Raw genomic sequence first — 18,254 nt, forward strand, 5'->3', positions numbered from 1 at the left:
GGATGCTGGCAGAGGCAGTTTTAGGGTGGCACAACCAGTGCGGTTGCTCTGGGCACCGTGCTGCAGAGGGTGCCAAAACAATGCTGTAGAACAGAGCACAAAAGGCAGGGGGTGCCGAATTTTAGCATCGTCCAGGGCACCGCTGAAATTTGAGATGTTGAACCAGATGGACCTTTGGTCTGATCTAACGAGAACAGCTGCCATATTCTTATGCCAGTTGAATTGCAAATATTTATTGTGATTTTGCTTTTTCGTGTATCTCACAGTACCTATGGGAATGTTATCAGCATAAGATACTCTTTCCCTCTTTCTTGAGAAAAATCAACCACCAAGGGATTTGTCTCTTGGGACTAGCGTATGGAGGAATTGAATATTGTTTATAATAGTAGTTGCACATCATAGGCAACCACTGTGCTTGCCTGAGACAAAGATGCTCCTGAGGGACAATTCTATGGGTGGTTGTATCCAGAGCAGATGGCTAAGTTTGGTCCATTGATTTCAATGGGTCTGCTCTGAATAAAACTTAGGTACCTGAAGGGGGAGGGTTATGACTGCCCCCTGATCAATATTGCCTCTCTTCGTGGACTATGTTTGTTCAGTACCATGAAGCACAGCCATTAATTAGAAACATACTGGCTTTTAAGGCCTTATTGCTGTTACCCAGCATGACATCATTTTAGTGGTTTGATTGGCTGGCTGACAGCTTCTTTAGGTCATTGGCATCATTTATCTCATTCAGTGTTTTAACGCAATGAAGACCCACAATATCTCTGCTTTCCCATCTCTCTTCTGCACAGCAGATGCCAATTACCACTACACAGGTGTTCAAAGAGAATCTAAAGGATTTCAGATTTAAGTTTTGCCCAGAGGGTTTCTCCTCTCTTTCTTAAAGCAATTTGGTTTGCTAATCTCTCCAGTACAGCAATTCTAGGCCTGAGGCACATATTTATTTTCCTTTAATAGTTTCAAAATTAGGGATACCCAAAGCGGGTGGTTTTATTTACGTCTTCTTTTGTCTGTCCTCCCCAACTGAACTTCTGGGCTGGGGTTCAAGTTGTATATCTGTACAGAAGAAATACAGGGCAAACTGGCTATCCAGCTGTAATATCCACAGAGGTCTCTTGTATTCCCCAGGAAGTGGACCAAACAGAACCTTACATATAGGTGCTGCTTCCTGGGTTCATCCTTTAGTTGAGATTCCTGTATTGCAGGGAGTTGGACTTCATGATCCTCAGGTCCCTTCCAACTCTACAATGTTATGATTCTATGATCAAGGAAAAGGCAAAATGCAAAGCTTCTGTGTAAGCAAATTAGTCTGAAACATTAATTTATCCAGGGTGCAAGCAGTAAAAAATCACCCATTTCTTCGAGATGGGTGTGGATGTGGGAAAGAAATACTAAGTATTTTTTATTATTAAGATACTAAGTAAAAATTAGATTGCAGGATGGTATGTTCTAGCTATATTTTAAATGTGGCACAGGCAATCCCTTCTCCCTCTCCCGCTGAGAGGAGCAGATTTCTAATATGTATGCATTACTTCTCATTAGGAAACAAGCATATTTAATGCTGGGTAGTTCTTTGAACCGAATGACTGCAAAAGGAGGGATGTTTTTCACTTTGAAGAGTTGCCATGATTTCAAGGCAACACGTTCCTGATCACCTTTTGAGTTAATCTCAATCTGACATGAGCAAAGGTGGGATGCTTGATAGTTGGAAAGAGCAGCCAGAGTTGAGAGCAGAGTTTGGCAGTGATGTGAGCCAGAGGAAAAAGCAGCAACCTGGAGAGAGTGGGAGCCATGTTTGAATCCAAGATTGTAGCTATGGGGAAAATAAGGCCATTTTGGGGTGTTAATGCTGCAAACCCCTCCATCTTAGGCTCAGGCTGAGCATGTAAATCATATATCATAAAGACACCGCAATCTCTTCTGTGCCTCATTTCCAAAGGAAACACAAACCCTGGGTAAGCGCCTGGAACCCCTGGAATCTTGCGCTGATCAGAGACTGGGGTGGCGCACAACTATACTATCTCATTGCCAGTACAGAAATATGATTCCGCTGCCAGTCCAGTTGGCTTTTGTACATAGAGTGGTAGTGGTGGGGTGCCATTTTATCCTCAGGCAGCAATATGTCTTGAGCTGGCCCTGATGCCACAGAAGCAGCCGCCAATGTGGCTGTATGCCTTGGAATTCCTGGCTGTCACCACTGGGTAGAATTCAGTGCAATGCTAAGTGGGGTTTGCATGCAGGGAAGGAGGTCTGTTCACACAAGGAGACTCCCTCCCCCCCCATGTGCACCCGCTGAACCCGTCCATGGGTTCCCCCATCCCTCGAGAGCATATTTAAGGGCCACAGGAGGGGGAGGATGAAAAAGTCCTGTTGTGCGAGTGGACCCCCTACCGTATTCCCAGCAACTCTTTTGACTCCCACCCACCAGGGAGGAAAGAGGAATATGGAGTCTGCTATAGGCCCTTGTTAGGGGCGCCGACTTATAAAAAATATTGGGGGGGGCCCATACCGGGAGGTGGCCACCCCCTCCTACCAACGTCACCTTAGCCGAACCCAGAAAAAAGCCCCGCTCCGGCGGCGGGAACTCCCGTCCCCTCCATTCTCCCCTCACCCCGGTCCCTCGCCGGCGATGAATATGCCGTTCCTCGGCCCCACGGCTCCATTCCTTTCTAAAGTCCCGCCGCTGGGGGTCTTCCTCTGACTGACCGACCTGCCCGCCCCTTCTCAGGAGCTCCCGGTCACTTTGGGAGGCGCGCGCCGGAGTCCCCTGCGCGGTTTTTGGCAAGGTGCCTAATAATTTTCTTAAATAATTGGGGGGGCAGAGCCCCCCCAAACGAATTTTTGAGGGGGCTCGGGCCCCCTCAGGCCCCATGGAGTCGGTGCCTATGGCCCTTGTGCATGTGCCAAATTATCTTTCAATGATAAAATAGGGTCTTACGATGAAGAAAATTGTATCCGAACCTAAGATTAAGAGTAATGATGCTATTTTACCTGTAATCAGGATAAAGGTGTGGAGAGGTGTTAATGTATCTGTGACATATGTTCCAAGAGCTACATTGGTGAGACTGAGATGGGGCTGCTTCACCCATTCCTGTTGTGTTCCGTCGCTCCTTTACACAGTCAGATCTGAGTCTGATGTATAGTTATTCTGATGGCCATCTTCCCCTCTTCCAGTGGCCAGTAAAGACATGATGGACCCTGACCCACACATTAAATTGGGTGGTGCCAAAATATGGGGGGGGTAAGCACTTGCACCCCATTTGAATGGCAATGTCCATTAACTTTGAAGTGTGTGGGCCCCTCAAGTACTTTATGTGGGTGCTGCTGAAGGGACCTCGAGAGTTGGCACAATGCCACATTGAGTAGAAGTCTGAGTTTGGTTAACCAATTCAGATATATACTAATTTTTTTAATACATCTGAATTGGTTACCCAATTTTTATCCAGTTTACCTTGATTCCTAAAAAGCAGAGAGGCTAAGCTAATGATGTTCTGAATTTAAGCAGAACACACCAATAGCGGTTCCAGGAATAAACTTTACAAGGTTGGATGTCGTTATCTGTGGCTTCTGATAAAAATACAAATGTGCTAAGCTGAGGTTATGCCTTGAACTGTAACTCCACATTCAATTCCTCAGAATTTCCCCAAAGCCGCCGCAACAACAAAACAGTAGTTTAATCAGTGATTGCTAAAGAAAACAATGTGTCACATCCTGAGAATGTAGGCATCAAGCTGCCAAATCCCTGTAGGTGGGCAGCCAGCAGTGCAAGTAGGAGAATGCAGTATTGATATCTGGGCAGGAGGGTGAGTCAGAGAGTTTTCTAGAAACAGGAAGTCAGGAATCACTCCTCCTCAGTCCTGCCCCAAAGTCTTTTCAGCTGCAAAACTCACTGGGGGCTAAATTTGTTTCATTGGTTCCGGCCTCTCACTAGCCCTTGTAAAAGGTAGGAGGTATCTCTTACTACCTTTAGGCTCCTCAGCAGTTTGTAAGTGGAGTTTACCTGTATCCTTAAACCTGCCTGCTTTGTTTACATCTGTTACTCTCTTTTCATTGCTCTGTACTCTGTCCCATCCTTTCCATTGGTCTCTCCAGCGCCTGATCTGGCAATGCCCCTTGTATCCCTGGAAGCTCCTAAAACAGAGTTCAACTTCAACAGCTGGTCAAAGGAAACTCTTCCATCTGAAACATTTGTTGGCCAAATTTGTTGGGATGCAGGAGGATTGTTTGGTCTGTAGGTATTGTCTGTCACGTCAGTTTGATGCAAATGCATCATTCTGGACAGATGATATCTTTATCATTGTATTCCAGTAATTTTATTCACATTCTCATGGTGATTTTTTTGGTGGAACTAAAATTGTTTTTTTTTAGTCTATACACATTTTTAAATAGTGTTTTATATATATGTTTGGTGTTTCCCAGTGGTATAGTGCCAAGTGGTTTTTAGAAAGCATTGCTAATATAGAAGCATTGGCAGTACCAAATTTGTAATGTGTTTGAAAGTAAAATTATCATTGTCTAAACAATCAGATAGGACCTACCGTAGCAACTAAGGCCTTGGTATTTTACCTTGGGTCCACTACATATGGGACGTGGGTGGCGCTGTGGGTTAAACCACTGAGCCTAGGGCTTGCCAATCAGAAGGTCGGCGGTTTGAACGGTGGGGTGAGCTCCCGTTGCTTGGTCCCTGCTCCTGCCAACCTAGCAGTTCGAAAGCACGTCAAAGTGCAAGTAGATAAATAGGTACCGCTCCGGTGGGAAGGTAAACGGCGTTTCCGTGTGCTGCTTTGGTTCGCCAGAAGCGGCTTAGTCATGCTGGCCAGATGACCCGGAAGCTGTACACCAGCTCCCTCGGCCAATAAAGCGAGATGAGCGCTGCAACCCCAGAGTCGGCCATGACTGGACCTAATGGTCAGGGGTCCCTTTACCTTTTTACCAGTACATATAAGCTCATCTGAACTATGTTGTCTGGAAACATCTCTGTAGGTGAGGTGTAATATCCTGACAATTTCATTAGTCTGAAGATGGACAGGTGTCCCCACATTGCAACCTGCCACATAAAAGCATAGATGAACGAAAAGCCTAACAACTAGCACTTGTAATGACAGTATATAGTTGATGATCCTTACCATTCTACAATGCTACCTTCCACCACTACCATGATTCCTGGGGAAATTTCTCAAGCCCTTGGGCCACTGTACACTTTCTGAGCAGCAAGAAAATCTAGCAAATTGCATCCTATGGCACCAGGGAAAAAACATTTCCCTTTAACCTTCTATGTCATTTTAAATCTGTTTGTGGGAGAGGGGTGTTACTGGTTTTATTTTTGTTTTTATTATGTATTTTGTATTCTCATTTTGTATTTTTATATTGTGAACTGCCCTGTGATCTTAATCAATAGAATCCTTCTATTTCCTCCAGCAGTGCTGTGCCCATTTTGGGTCTGGGGAGTCACTGTCTTGCCTCCTGCTATAAAAACAAGCAAGCAGAGGCTCTTACCTGTAAGAAAGAAAGAGACCTTTATTCATGGAATGAACTGTATAGGCTCAGCAGCAGATAGAGTGCTGAGGGGTCATGATTCAGGACTTCAGGAGCAGGGCAAGAAGTTTAGAACTGGACGGAATCAATGAAGATGTCCCAACAAGTTTCCATGCCGCGTCTGCCAAGCTTTTAAAGATGAGGTACGGCATGTTCACTTGTGAGACTTGCTTGCTTTGCAGGAATGTTGCGATGGCATATGCATGCTTCATCAGGGTTGGTGGAGATCAATGGGATCAAGTTAGGCATTACTAACTCAATGAATGATTATTTGGTGACCTAAAGGTATAATGACTGGGAGCCACTGATAGCTTTATCCTCTGTGAATTTGTTCAATGTTAAGTATGTTTTGTGTGACTAAGTCCTTCCCTTTGTCTGTCTTGAACCTTCTGCTAATCAATTTCATTGGACAATTCAAAGTTTGGTATTATCAGAAAGGAAGTAAGGAAGGCTCTCCATCTACTTTCTCTACATTATACATTACAGTGGTACCTCAGGTTAAGTACTTAATTCGTTCCGGAGGTCCGTACTTAACCTGAAACTGTTCTTAACCTGAAGCACCACTTTGGCTAATGGGGCCTCCTGCTGCCGCCGCAGCCCGATTTCTGTTCTCATCCTGAAGCAAAGTTCTTAACCTGAAGCACTATTTCTGGGTTAGCGGAGTCTGTAACCTGAAGCGTATGTAACCTGAGGTACCACTGTATTTAACTTCTGTCATATCCCACTTACTCACTTTTTTCTAAGCTAAAAAGCCCCAATTGTTGTAGTTTATTCTCATGGGCAAAGGGTACAGCTCCCTAATCATTTTCCAACTCTAAATATTCTTTTTGAGGTGAGTTAACCAGAACTGTACATGGTACTCCAAGCATGCCCACACCATAGATTTGTGCTGAGAGTGTTATGATTCTGGCAATTTATTTTTAGTTCTTCTCCAAGTATTCTCAGGCATAGAATTGGTCTTTATATAACTGTTGCACAATGAGTTGACATTTTTCATTCAGCTGTCCACTATGACACAAATATATCTCTTCTAGTTTGTAAACACCAGTTCAGCTCCCTGGTATGCAGACTGTTTGTAGCTCCTTCTTATTATTATTTTAAAGAAGATTGACCATTTCCTGTGTCTTTAAGAAATTTTGGCTTGATGTCATCAGGAGCTGGTAATTTGTTAATGTCCTAGGAGTTAATATTTTGTTCTGTCTATTTGCTGCAGTTCTTCAGACTTCCTTCCTGAGAAAGTCTGTTCAGGCACAGGTATCTGACCTACTTCTTCCACAGTGAAGGCAGACGCAAATAATTAATTCAGCTTCTCTGCAATCTTCCTATTGTCCTTCAGCATACATTTCTCTCCCTCCCTTGTCAGTTAGTAATCCTGGTTCCTGTTCTTCCTGCCTCTGCAGTATGGAGATAGAGACTGCAGGGTGCCTGAGTCTGCATGTCCAAGTGCTCAATCAGGGACTGTGGGCTTTGGAAAGCAACTGGGCCTAGTGGATTGGCTTACCACCTGTTCCTTATTTAAAGGAGTGGTTCCTTATTCAATAATACTAAAAATTAAAAATTGGATAAGGAACCCTTCCCTGAAATGTGCAACAAGGCCTGGCCCAGCCTACTGAGTTACCATGTGCATGTTTTTGATATTAATTTTTTGTATCTTTATTTTATATCGTCTTATGATTTATGTGGAAATCGTTTAATTTGGTTGTGTACTTTTTGATGTTTTGTTTGTTGTTCATGACTACTTTTGCTATGGAAAGGTGGCACACAAATAAAATTATGTAAGTATGTAAGACATCAAAGTTACCATTCCAAGTTGACTGTGTTACTCAAGCCTCAAAGCCCTCTTCAAGAGGCAAACAGAGATGTTTAGTGCAGCATAGGCTCCTGGGATTGGCAGGCTGCATGCAACTATTGGAATAGTCAGGTCTGGTATAAAGACTAGTACCTTGGCCTGCTTTGCGCTGGTCAATAGACCAGGTTCCTGAAATACAGCTTGTAGTTCAAATCATTTAGGTACCCAAAGCACCATCCATGTACAAATTTGGGTACAGTTGCCCTTCGCCCTAAGTAGCCTGCCCTGGCATGCTTGCCTCTTCCTCCTTCCTGAAGATGTTTGCTCTTACATTTTCCCATATTAGGGGAATATGTGTTGACCACAGACAGAGTCTTGAAAATACCATGAAATTGTTCCCAAATTCACTTGATTTGCAAGACCTCCTCTGTGGCAGAGGCTTCTCACAAACTAATGTCCATGTGGCTTAAGCCAAACCGCACAGAAATTGTTCTGAGGATGCTGAGCCTCACTTATTTTCAACCACATGTATATTGTAACATGGAAACATTCTCTATGGCTTTGAAATCTTCCACATCTTGTTAAATTGTCTCTGCAAAAGGTCCTGTGGTTTTGACAAGCTTTTGAATGTGAAAGTGCTGGTGGCTGCATCCCAGGCTAGGCAGAACGGAGTTCTTGACTGAAGGCTTAGAGATGAGGAGCTTTAATATGTCTGGAGTACCTGCTCAATAGGGGTCAGCACAGACCACTACATGAAGAGCATCTCTGCTTGAGCCATGTGCCCTCCCCAGCAAGGAAGGACGGCTGGGTTCCTGTGTAGGCACATTACAGGGGTTCCACTCCCCCAACCCCCCATGTAATGTGGGGATGGCCAATCAGACACATAAAACAGTTTGACACTGGGAGAGATGAAATGTACAATGGCGACTGATGCCAAACCAGATTATAAACTATTGAGTGAAAAAGAAAAAGAAAAAAGAGCATTTGAATGATACTCCGTCATCTTAAAAATACACACATAAAACTGCATTTTCCTTTTGAGAACTATAATTTTATGAATGAAGAAGCAGAGCAGTCAGATTCCTAGCCAGCTTAAATATACATCTGGAGTACATATTATTGTTTCCATTAGAAGCAATAGCTCTTGAACACTCGAAGGATGGGCTTGCTAAAGATACCATCATTCTGTATACAAGCAGATGAAAGCAATGCCAGAATGTGATCCTTCACCCCGTCTAAGAGATGGTTCTTCAGGATCAACAACCCAAGCAGGGGCATCCTTGGCCCAGTCTGCCCCCCCCATCCCTTGCCCCTTCCTTTTTCCAAATACTTTGCTTACAGAGCAGCTGGGCATGATGCAAAGGAAAGTGAAAGTGAGACTCCAAACCCTGACCACCTTTCTTTGTTCAGAGGACATATAGTTTTTATATTTTATACATACATTATATTTTATACATACATTTACATATTTTATTTATTTCAAATATGCTTAGCCCACACTTCATCAGATGATCTAAGGGCCAGTAACAGCCACAAAAACCTAACAGTATTATCAAACTTCTATTTGTTCTATTTATTACTTCTATGACAGTAATAAAATGCTTAAAACCACCAATTTCTACGTACCGATAGAATGGGCAAAACAGTGTAAGGCTGATGGAAGCTACCTAAATTCAAGCAGTTCAAGCAAGAGGAAACAAGTGCGGTTTTCAGTTGGTGTCAAAAGATACAGAAGGTTTGTAACCAAGGTTGTTTAAAATAGAAAAACTGCATACACCCAAGAACTACAGGTTTTTTTTTAATATCTTCGATAATTCTGTGTCATTATTTATTTTCATGTTCTGTATTTTATTTTATTTTTGCATATAAATAAAAAACCCTTCATAAAAAGAGGAAAGGGACAGAGCGTTGGCACCAGCAGCAGCTTCAAAGGGAAGGAGATTCCTATGGAGAAGGGACTTTCCCACATAGCCACATCATATACTTCACCCAACACCAGCACGCTCAAAACAGCTATATAAATCAGCATTTGCAAATCTATGTCATAACCCTGTGCCCTGGGTCTTTTGAGCTTCTGGCAATGCCCCTGTACTCGAGGGGCAGCCTGTCTCTCTCTTAAATGTTTGAAATTATTTCCCTAGACCAGTTGGCCTCACACTTGGGAGCTCTGGAATAGCGCTAGGGCAGGGGTAGCCAATGTGATGCCCCCCCAGATTTATTTGTACACTACAACTCCCATCATCCCTAGCCAGTATTGCCAATTGGCAGGAATTATGTGAATTGTAGTCCAGCAACAGCTAGAGGCCACCATTTTGGCCCACCCTGGCTGGGGACCATTCAAATTGATTAATTAATCAATACAGTTTTCTTCCATGCTTTACCACAGTCCTGTCCGCACATAACATTTTCAACCCTTCTTCTTTTTAAAGTCTTCCTTCTTTTCAATGTCTGGCAAAAAAAACAAACAAAAAGGTATTTATCTTACATTCTCCATCATCTCTATATTTTAGTAAGTGTGAGGGATTATATTGAAGCCACAACAATCGTATCAGAAGACACAAATAGCTCAACATTCCCCCCACCAAAAAAAAACACCACCACCAAAGAAAGTGGATCAGTGTCATTCTGAAAATTGGCAGCATTTAAGGAAATAAATTTTACCTTACTTTGTAGCACATGAAGCAATTTTATGAAGCCTCACAAACTCTGAGTGGGCTGTACCATTTCAGAGCACAGTCAGCTGCCTTCTACTGAGTGAGAAGAGGGAGCGGGTGGCACTGTGGTGTAAACCACTGAGCTTGCTGATCGGAAGGTCGGCAGTTCGAATCCCCGCGACAGGGTGAGCTCCCATTGCTCAGTCTCTTCTCCTGCCAACCTAGCAGTTCGAAAGCACGCCAGTGCAAGTAGATAAATAGGTACCGCCGTGGTGGAAAAGTAAACAGTGTTTCATTGCGCTCTGGCTTCTGTCACAGTGTTCCGTTGTGCCAGAAGTGGTTTAGTCATGCTGGCCACATGACCCGGAAAGCTGTCTGTGGACAAACGCTGGCTCCCTCGGGCTGAAGCAAGATGAGCGCCGCACCCCAAAGTCGCCTTTGACTGGACTTAACCGTCCAGGGGTCCTTTATCTTTACCTTTACTGACTGAGACCATTAACATCTATAAGTCTACTTTGAGTAGAACTAGTACTGGGTACAACCCATAATTTGGGATGAACATTAGAACTATGTTTTAATTGTCATCACTAATTGAAACAAAAACTAATATACAAATCCTTCGGAGCACAGAATTAAGGCTAACTGTTGTAATATCAGCAAGAGACTAAGTGCAATAGCACTTTGAATATGTTCAATATATCAAGCACCATTGTCTCTAGATACTCCCTTGTTGTAACACGGAATAATAATGATTTTTTGGTCGTGTAAACTTTTACCTCTTGAGCATAAAGCTGAGTCATCACACAGACCATTAGCTTTATCTGCAGTAAAATGTACAGTCTAGTGGGAGCCCCCAGGCCCATATGGTTTCACATCTGAATTGTTTTAAGCCATTTAAGTAACAACTTGAAACAACCTTCCTTTCCCCATATGTTGAGGAGTGTTCCTATTCCCTTGTACAAAGCAACTCCTGCCAGTCTTTGAAGAGCATGAATCTGTCTTTGATCTGCATGGAAAGAAGTGGCCCAGTCTTATGGTGGCAATACAGCTCTGTTTCTTTCACAAGTACCTCATCCAGAGAACATTATTTATGGTTGCCAAACATTACTGATCTTCATCAGGCCAGATTAACTTGAATTTATGCTATGTATTTCCATTCAGACACTAAAGGAGCTTAAAAGGGCTTATTCTTATCAGGCCTTCTTGCAACAGAGCTAAGAATGTGGGGAAACTTAATATTTGTGATGCAAATTAAAATAGTTGGGCAGGAAGAAGAAGCCATTGTTGCTGATCCCCAGATTTTACCATAGCTATGAAAGTCTATTCTAGCTATTACTAAGCACATTTAGATGGGCTGTTGCTTTTTATGGATTCACTTGGTAGAACAGAGTACAGGAGAACTCTAGATTTAATTGACCAAATGCCTCTCTTCATAGTTCTATAAATAACCTCAAAGAGACAAACTACATATTCTGCAGGAGATTCGTGATTTAGTACTTCTTCACTTGAAGGACCCAGACATTTTTGCAATTAGGCTACCCACATTTTTCTACAACTTAATATAGCAGAAAACTATAAGCACTGTACATGAAAGCAATAAAAACACATCTACTGCATTCAACAAAAGAGTCCTAAGAGCTAGATTAAAACAAAATGCAACTGTCTATCACAAATAAACTTCAGCAGTGTACAAAACAAAACAAAATAGTGTGGGCTTCACCTAACAGTCCTGTCAGCAGAAGCACTGTACAAGGACTCCACTTGCACAAAGGGGCTTTCTGCCCCCCTCAACTGCCCCAATTCCCTGAAATTGTCTTGCGGGGCCAGGAGAACCCCCAAAATAGCATGCATTGGGGGGGATTGTTCCATTTGGCAAGCTGAAATGTTTGCGCAGATGGAACAACTGGAAGAGTGTGATGTTAAATTACCCCCTAAAAGTCAGAGTGCAGGGAAGCATGTAGATTCTTAAGAAATATCTAAATGTCATTACTGTCTTGACCTCACAAATGACCAAAGGGAAAGGACATCAGAAGGACGGTGCTGTCACTGAGAAGGTCTGCTTCCATGTTGTTACCAAGTGATAATGCACTGATCATGGTATAATCAGCAAAATCTCCTTGGAAGATTTTAAAAATCTGTTCGGTCTGTCTCAGAGGAGGCACAATGCCCTTCAGAATTGTGAGGGGGGAAACAATACAATTTGTTGTTGTTGTTGTTTAGTCGTTTAGTCGTGTCTGACTCTTTGTGACCCCATGGACCAGAGCACGCCAGGCACTCCTGTCTTCGCTGTCTTTGATATAGAGATATCAAAATGAAAAGATTTATTCTATCACATTTTAGATTACCTGAGATTCTTTTTACCTGAGGCTCCAAGAAATCAACATTCTGATCCGCAGGAATGAGAGACAGTAGAGGAAGACCTGAAATTAATAAAGTATGCCTTAACTGTAGAGCCATGTTAGCTTTATTATTAACAGAGTGACTTTTGCTTTCCATGAAGGAAGTTCCTTCCATGTGAGCTTCTTTGAAGATTAAAAGTGTTCTCAGTACTGACCCAGCAACCTATATATGTCTTCTCATATGCCTCCTACTTTTCTTCTGACCTACTGACCTGCATACATTTTTGAATACAACTCCTATCATCTTTTATCATTGGCCATGGTGGCTGGAGCTGATGAGAGTTGTAGTCCAAAAACATCTGGTGGGCAAGAGGTTGGGGAAGGAACAATGCTATAAACTAGGGGTGGAGAAGCTGTGGCCCTCCAGCTGTTGTCGGCCCATCAGCCCCACTCGGCATGGCTAACAGTGTGGGACTATGGGAGCTGTAGTTCAGCAACATCTGGAGGACTTAAAAAACCCATGCCAGCATACATGAACAGCATAGCATGTGTGATATCCTCAGCAGACTTCATAGCTCGCCCACCCACCCCCAGTAAAGGAAAAATCCACTTTAGCTCATTGTCAGGTTCAGGGGAAATATACATAACAAGGAATGTGAACAACTTGTCGGTCAGGGTAGCAAGCATCCAGGTCTGGGGCTGGCACCCAAGTCTAGGCATAGCTGGAATTCATTTTAATTCAAGTTTCATAAAGCACCCTTCCATTGAACTTCCAGGGTAATTTACAAAAACATTATATCATATATATAAAATATAACAAACAACATGTGAAAAAGAGCTAATATCTAATAATACATTTTAGAGCCTAGGATAATGAAAACATCTTTGCTGGAGAGTCTAAAATAGGCTTCCTCAAACTCGGCCCTCCAGATATTTTTGACCTACAACTTCCCTTATCCCTAGCTAGCAGGGCCAGTGGTCAGGGGTGATTGGAATTGTAGTATCAAAACATCTGGAGGGCTGAGTTTGAGGAAGCCTGGTCTAAAAGGAGAGTCTTCTCTAGGGTTCCACCACTGAAAAGACTCTCCATCTCTCTTATTGCCACTTGCCTCATCTTGGATATTCAGGGCACCTGGAAGAATATGATCTCAATGCAAGGGCCATCAAGGATGACCTCAGTGCATGGACAGGTTGGTTTGGGAGCAGGTGTCTCTTCTGGTACCTGGTTCACAAACCATGTACAGGTTTGGAGGCAAGAACCAGCACTTTCCATTGTGACAATTCCAACTTACTTTGTTTTCCGAGTGTATGAAAATAGATACTTTTGCAGCAAGTATTAATTAACATCAGTTGGGAGCTGCATCTATCCATTCCTGGAACTGATACGGAAGGCAGAGAATTTTCAAATGGCCAGGTTTTAATAAAAATCCAAGTGACACGCTTATGGTAAGAATCACAGGTTGTACTTGGTTCTTGTGACTGTTAATTAATGGGATATGTGGTAAGCTACAGTATATGTTTTCAGAGGTCTGCTTCACAACAGGAAGAATTCTTTTATCTCCACACAAGTGGGTGGATTACAATTTGGCAGCATCTCTTATTGGAGTTTAGCATGAAAATATTTCCCAAGAAATTAGGACTTTGTTATACAACTTGATAAAGACTGCATCTAGTCGAAACAGATTTTACCAGTATTCCATATTCATTGTATGGTGCACTGCAACTATAAAAATGTATATTCAGTCCTGTTGTTCATGTTATTGTGTGTGTGGACCCTCATTGTGTATACTTTTGTTCTCTTTCGATACCAGAGGCGTACGTTCCCATAGATCAGGCCTAGTGAAGAACCCAGTGGATGCATTTTGAAGTAACTGAACAGGCTTCAAAGGCGGGCCTATTTATTTATTTTTTATACTTACAACCTGCCCTTTACCAACTGACCCCAAGGTGAGTTACAAAAATGTCACAATTAAAAGCAAGTACAATTTGCATTATATTCATAAAATAAGACCATAAAACAACCAATAGCAAAGTAACAAACAGTAGCACAGAACAGTAGTGGACAGCAATGCAGGAGAAGGAAAGCCATCTACTCTACCAAAGATCTGGTGGTGAAGAAGAAGAAGAAGAATTTGGACTTGATATCCCACCTTTCACTCCCCTTCAGGAGTCTCAAAGCGGCTCACAATCTCCTTTCCCTTCCTCTCCCACAACAAACACTCTGTGAGGTGAATGAGGCTGAGAGACTTCAGAGAAGTGTGACTGGCCCAAGGTCACCTAGCAGCTGCATGTGGAGGAGCGGGGATGTGAACCTGGTTCACCAGATTACGAGTCCACTACTCTTAACCACTACACCACGCTGGCTCTGGTGAAGAGGTGGGACTTGACCAATTGCTGAAAAGCATACAGCGATGGTACAAGACACACCTCAGAGAGAAGGTAATTCCACAACATGAGGGCAACCACAGAGAAGGCCCTCTCGTGTGTCACCACTCTTAAAACCACAGAGGGTGGTGGTAATCCCAATAGGGCCTGTTCTGCTGGGAAGGTTGATGTTGGGCTGGAGTAGGGCTTTATATGACAGTATTGACCCCTTAAATTGGGCTTGGTAGAGAAGTGGAAACCAGCAAAGGTCTTTCAGTACTGTCGGAAGAAGAACTGGCTGGAGACACCATCAGTTCTTGTGCTACTAGGAACTTTAATTGAGAAGGGGATACACCACCACCTCTTTCAAGGGCCAATCCTTCTGCCCTGCAACACAGCGTTCAGCACTACCTGGACCCTTCCAGCCACACCCTGTTGGCTAGTTTTTATAAATCATGATGGACAAGGGTCAAGAGGACATAATGCATTGCAGCAGTCGTCCCTGGATATCACTACAGCATGGATAAGTGTGGCCATGAGCGTAGCCAAGGGGGGTGGGGCTTGCGATATCAGGTGACTGACAAATGGGTGATCCCACCTGCCTGTCAAACTTGCCCTTCCAATGGACCAGATCCAGTTCTCCACCTTTGAGCTTAAGGAGAGGAAGCGTGGTCTTGGAGGACAATGTTCAGCTGTCAGGTCTGGTGTTCGCCACTCCTGCTTTAGGGGGAGTATAACCCCATCTGAAACAGCTTGAATATAATTTCTCTTCACAAATACATTGCCTGTCCACAGAACTGGCTTGTCTTTCCAGCTCATTGCTGATTCCAGGCCCTGGTTCTGCTGTTCCACTTGCTCACCTTAGTCCAATGAGGAAGAGACAGAGCTGGGTATTGTCAGCATGCTAATAGCACCTCACTTCAAATCCCAAAATGACCTCTCCCAGCATTTCCATGTAAATGTTTGAAAGCTGGGGGGACAAGACAGCATCAGTGCAATGGGGCTGAGCAGCAGCACCTTCTGAAATTGACAGGAGTAGAATTTCCCTATCGCCAAGTCTACAACTCTCAACCTAGAGAGCCCATCCAGAAGCGCACCATGGTCAATGTTATTGAAAGACCGGAGAATTAGCAGAAGTGTGCTCTCTGCAAATGTCCTTCTTCTGGCATACAGTGGTACCTCAGGTTAAGTACTTAATTCGTTCTGGAGGTCTGTTCTTAACCTGAAACTGTTCTTAACCTGAAGCACCACTTTAGCTAATGGGGCCTCCTGCTGTTGCTGCGCCGCCGGAGCCCGATTTCTGTTCTCATCCTGAAGCAAAGTTCTTAACCTGAAGCACTATTTCTGGGTTAGCGGAGTGTTTAACCTGAAGCGTATATAACCCGAGGTACCACTGTAGTTTATTCCATCTGGTGTCCAAAGCCGTCACCAGACCTGAAATCAGATTAAAATTAGTCCAGACAATCACTCTCATCCAAGAGCACAAAAAAATGGGATACAGTATTAGTGACTGACCAATAATAATTATCCTCGGTGTCCAAGGAGGGTTTTTTTAGGAGCAGCTTCACACCTGGGCTTTGAGACTCCAAAGCCTGCATTGATGAAACCCTCAGATATGCCCTGTCACTTTGTGCTTAGATCTGTATACATTAGCAGGATCGAAGCTTGTACACTTTTAGGGGTGCTGCAGCCTCCTCTTCCCTCCCCCACCCCAATATATACATAAACTGATTATCTTCATGTTTTTTTAAAAAAATAAAAATTGCAGACACAATTAGGAGTGAAGATTGCCACATAGATTCAGATTCCTTTCTAACATACATTTTTAAAATGTTAATTCCTTCTTGTTTCCTCTTTATTTCAAAGATCTGTGCTACTTTTAAGAACATAATTTGTCAGCTTAGAATACAAAGTATTGATCAAAGGACAACTGGCAACTCTTTTATACAGTGAAACAGAAATCCAAGCATCAGAACTCTGCATCAGCAACTGTAAGTTTTTAAAGCTTCCATCAGCAATTCTATTGCACCACATTCCACTTAGCACAGATGGTTTTATGGAGAAAAACAGATTTTCCCAAGCAAACATATTATATTAATTAGGCTTCTCTCCCCATTCAGGTTATGACAGACAGAACCATTGGCTCATAGCTAGAAATCAAGCTTATCTCCTGATCCTTTAATTAAATAACAATAAAAAATAACAATTTTTGTTTGTTTAGCACCCTTTCTAAATATTCATCCCGGGGTGGTTTACAATGAAAATGAAAATCACAAAGCAACGTCAATAAAAATATACAATTAAGCAAAACAAATAAAATTATTAAAACTGTAACACAATTAAGGACTGGAGTGAAAAACTTAATTTTCAGTGTTTAAAATACAACTTCCTCCCAATATGTATACTCCAAATTTAGCACTTTGTAATGTAAGGGATTCAGGTACTGTACACTATTGCACTGATTTCATGCCCCCGTAAGCCTTACAATGTGAACATCCTGCCTTCCAGATGTCATTAAACTCCCACCATCCTTGAACTCTGACATACTAGGCCAGATAATAATGATAATAATGATAATAATTTTATTACTTATACCCCGCCCATCTGACTGGGGATTTCTGCACATCAGAAGGGGCACAGATTAGCACCCTTGCTGCAAGGTAAGCCAAATACTGTTATCCCCATATGCTCAAAGATCTGCCTTGTTTGCCAGTCTGTTACTGGGCCAGGTTCAAGGTGTTGCTATTAGTATATAGAGCCCGTAACAGTTTGGGATCAGTTTCCTTGAGGGATATGCCCACACAACAACTTCAATATTTTTAACTGTTACTGTTGCATGTGCCACACAGTATTCATTCTGCACTTGTAAGGAATAAGTCTTTTAGTGTGACAGGCTCATACTTCGGAACCTCCCTGCCTATTGACATCAGGCAGTCTCTTCGCTGTATCCTTTTTCGGGGCTTGTAAGCGGAGGAAAGTACCGTATTTTTTGCACCATAACACTCACTTTTTTCCTCCTAAAAAGTAAGGGGAAATGTCTGTGCGTGTTATGGAGGGAATGCCTACAGGTGGCATGCCTATGGATTTTCCTCCTCTAAAAACTACATGCGTGTTATGGTCGGGTGCGTGTTATAGAGCGAAAAATACGGTAATTATAAATGTCCTTGTTTCCAGGAAGTACATCCCCGCCCCCTCTCTTATTACTGGCAGGCTTTCCTGAAGGATATTTGCATTTAGACAAAGGTATATTGATTGCAGCTGTTTTGCAGAGAATAATAGGCAAAGAGAGTAAACATATTTTTTAAAGAGGCTGAAATATATCCTGAAGTAAACTAAACTAAACTAACTAAAATAAAATACAGTGTGTTATGAGAAGTTTGTGACATTCCTAAGAAGTGAGGATCTCACTTCCTTGCTTTTCTTTTTGTTCTTTGGATCTTTATAAAGACAGTGGAGTAAACTAATCGAAAGAGAGAAGTGAGGAGAAAGATGTGAAGTGATGGGGGGGGTGATATTGTTGTGTGTCCATGTCTCTGTGTTCAAACACTGAGAGGCGGTATGACTGGA

General features: G+C 42.7%; 1 long non-coding RNA gene across 1 annotated transcript in view; it reads left to right on the plus strand.

Annotated features, from left to right (window-relative positions):
* Nucleotides 1–18,254, plus strand: part of LOC309525935 — a 51,122-nt gene that overhangs the window by 9,736 nt on the left and 23,132 nt on the right. The window contains exons 2-3 of the long non-coding RNA XR_014216586.1: nt 5,425–5,684; nt 16,554–16,678. This is a non-coding gene — a long non-coding RNA (uncharacterized lncRNA). The remainder of the gene's footprint in view (nt 1–5,424; nt 5,685–16,553; nt 16,679–18,254) is intronic.

This window comes from Podarcis vaucheri (genome assembly GCF_965113315.1).
Source record: "Podarcis vaucheri genome assembly, chromosome: 2".
NCBI classification, from domain to species: domain Eukaryota; kingdom Metazoa; phylum Chordata; class Lepidosauria; order Squamata; family Lacertidae; genus Podarcis; species Podarcis vaucheri.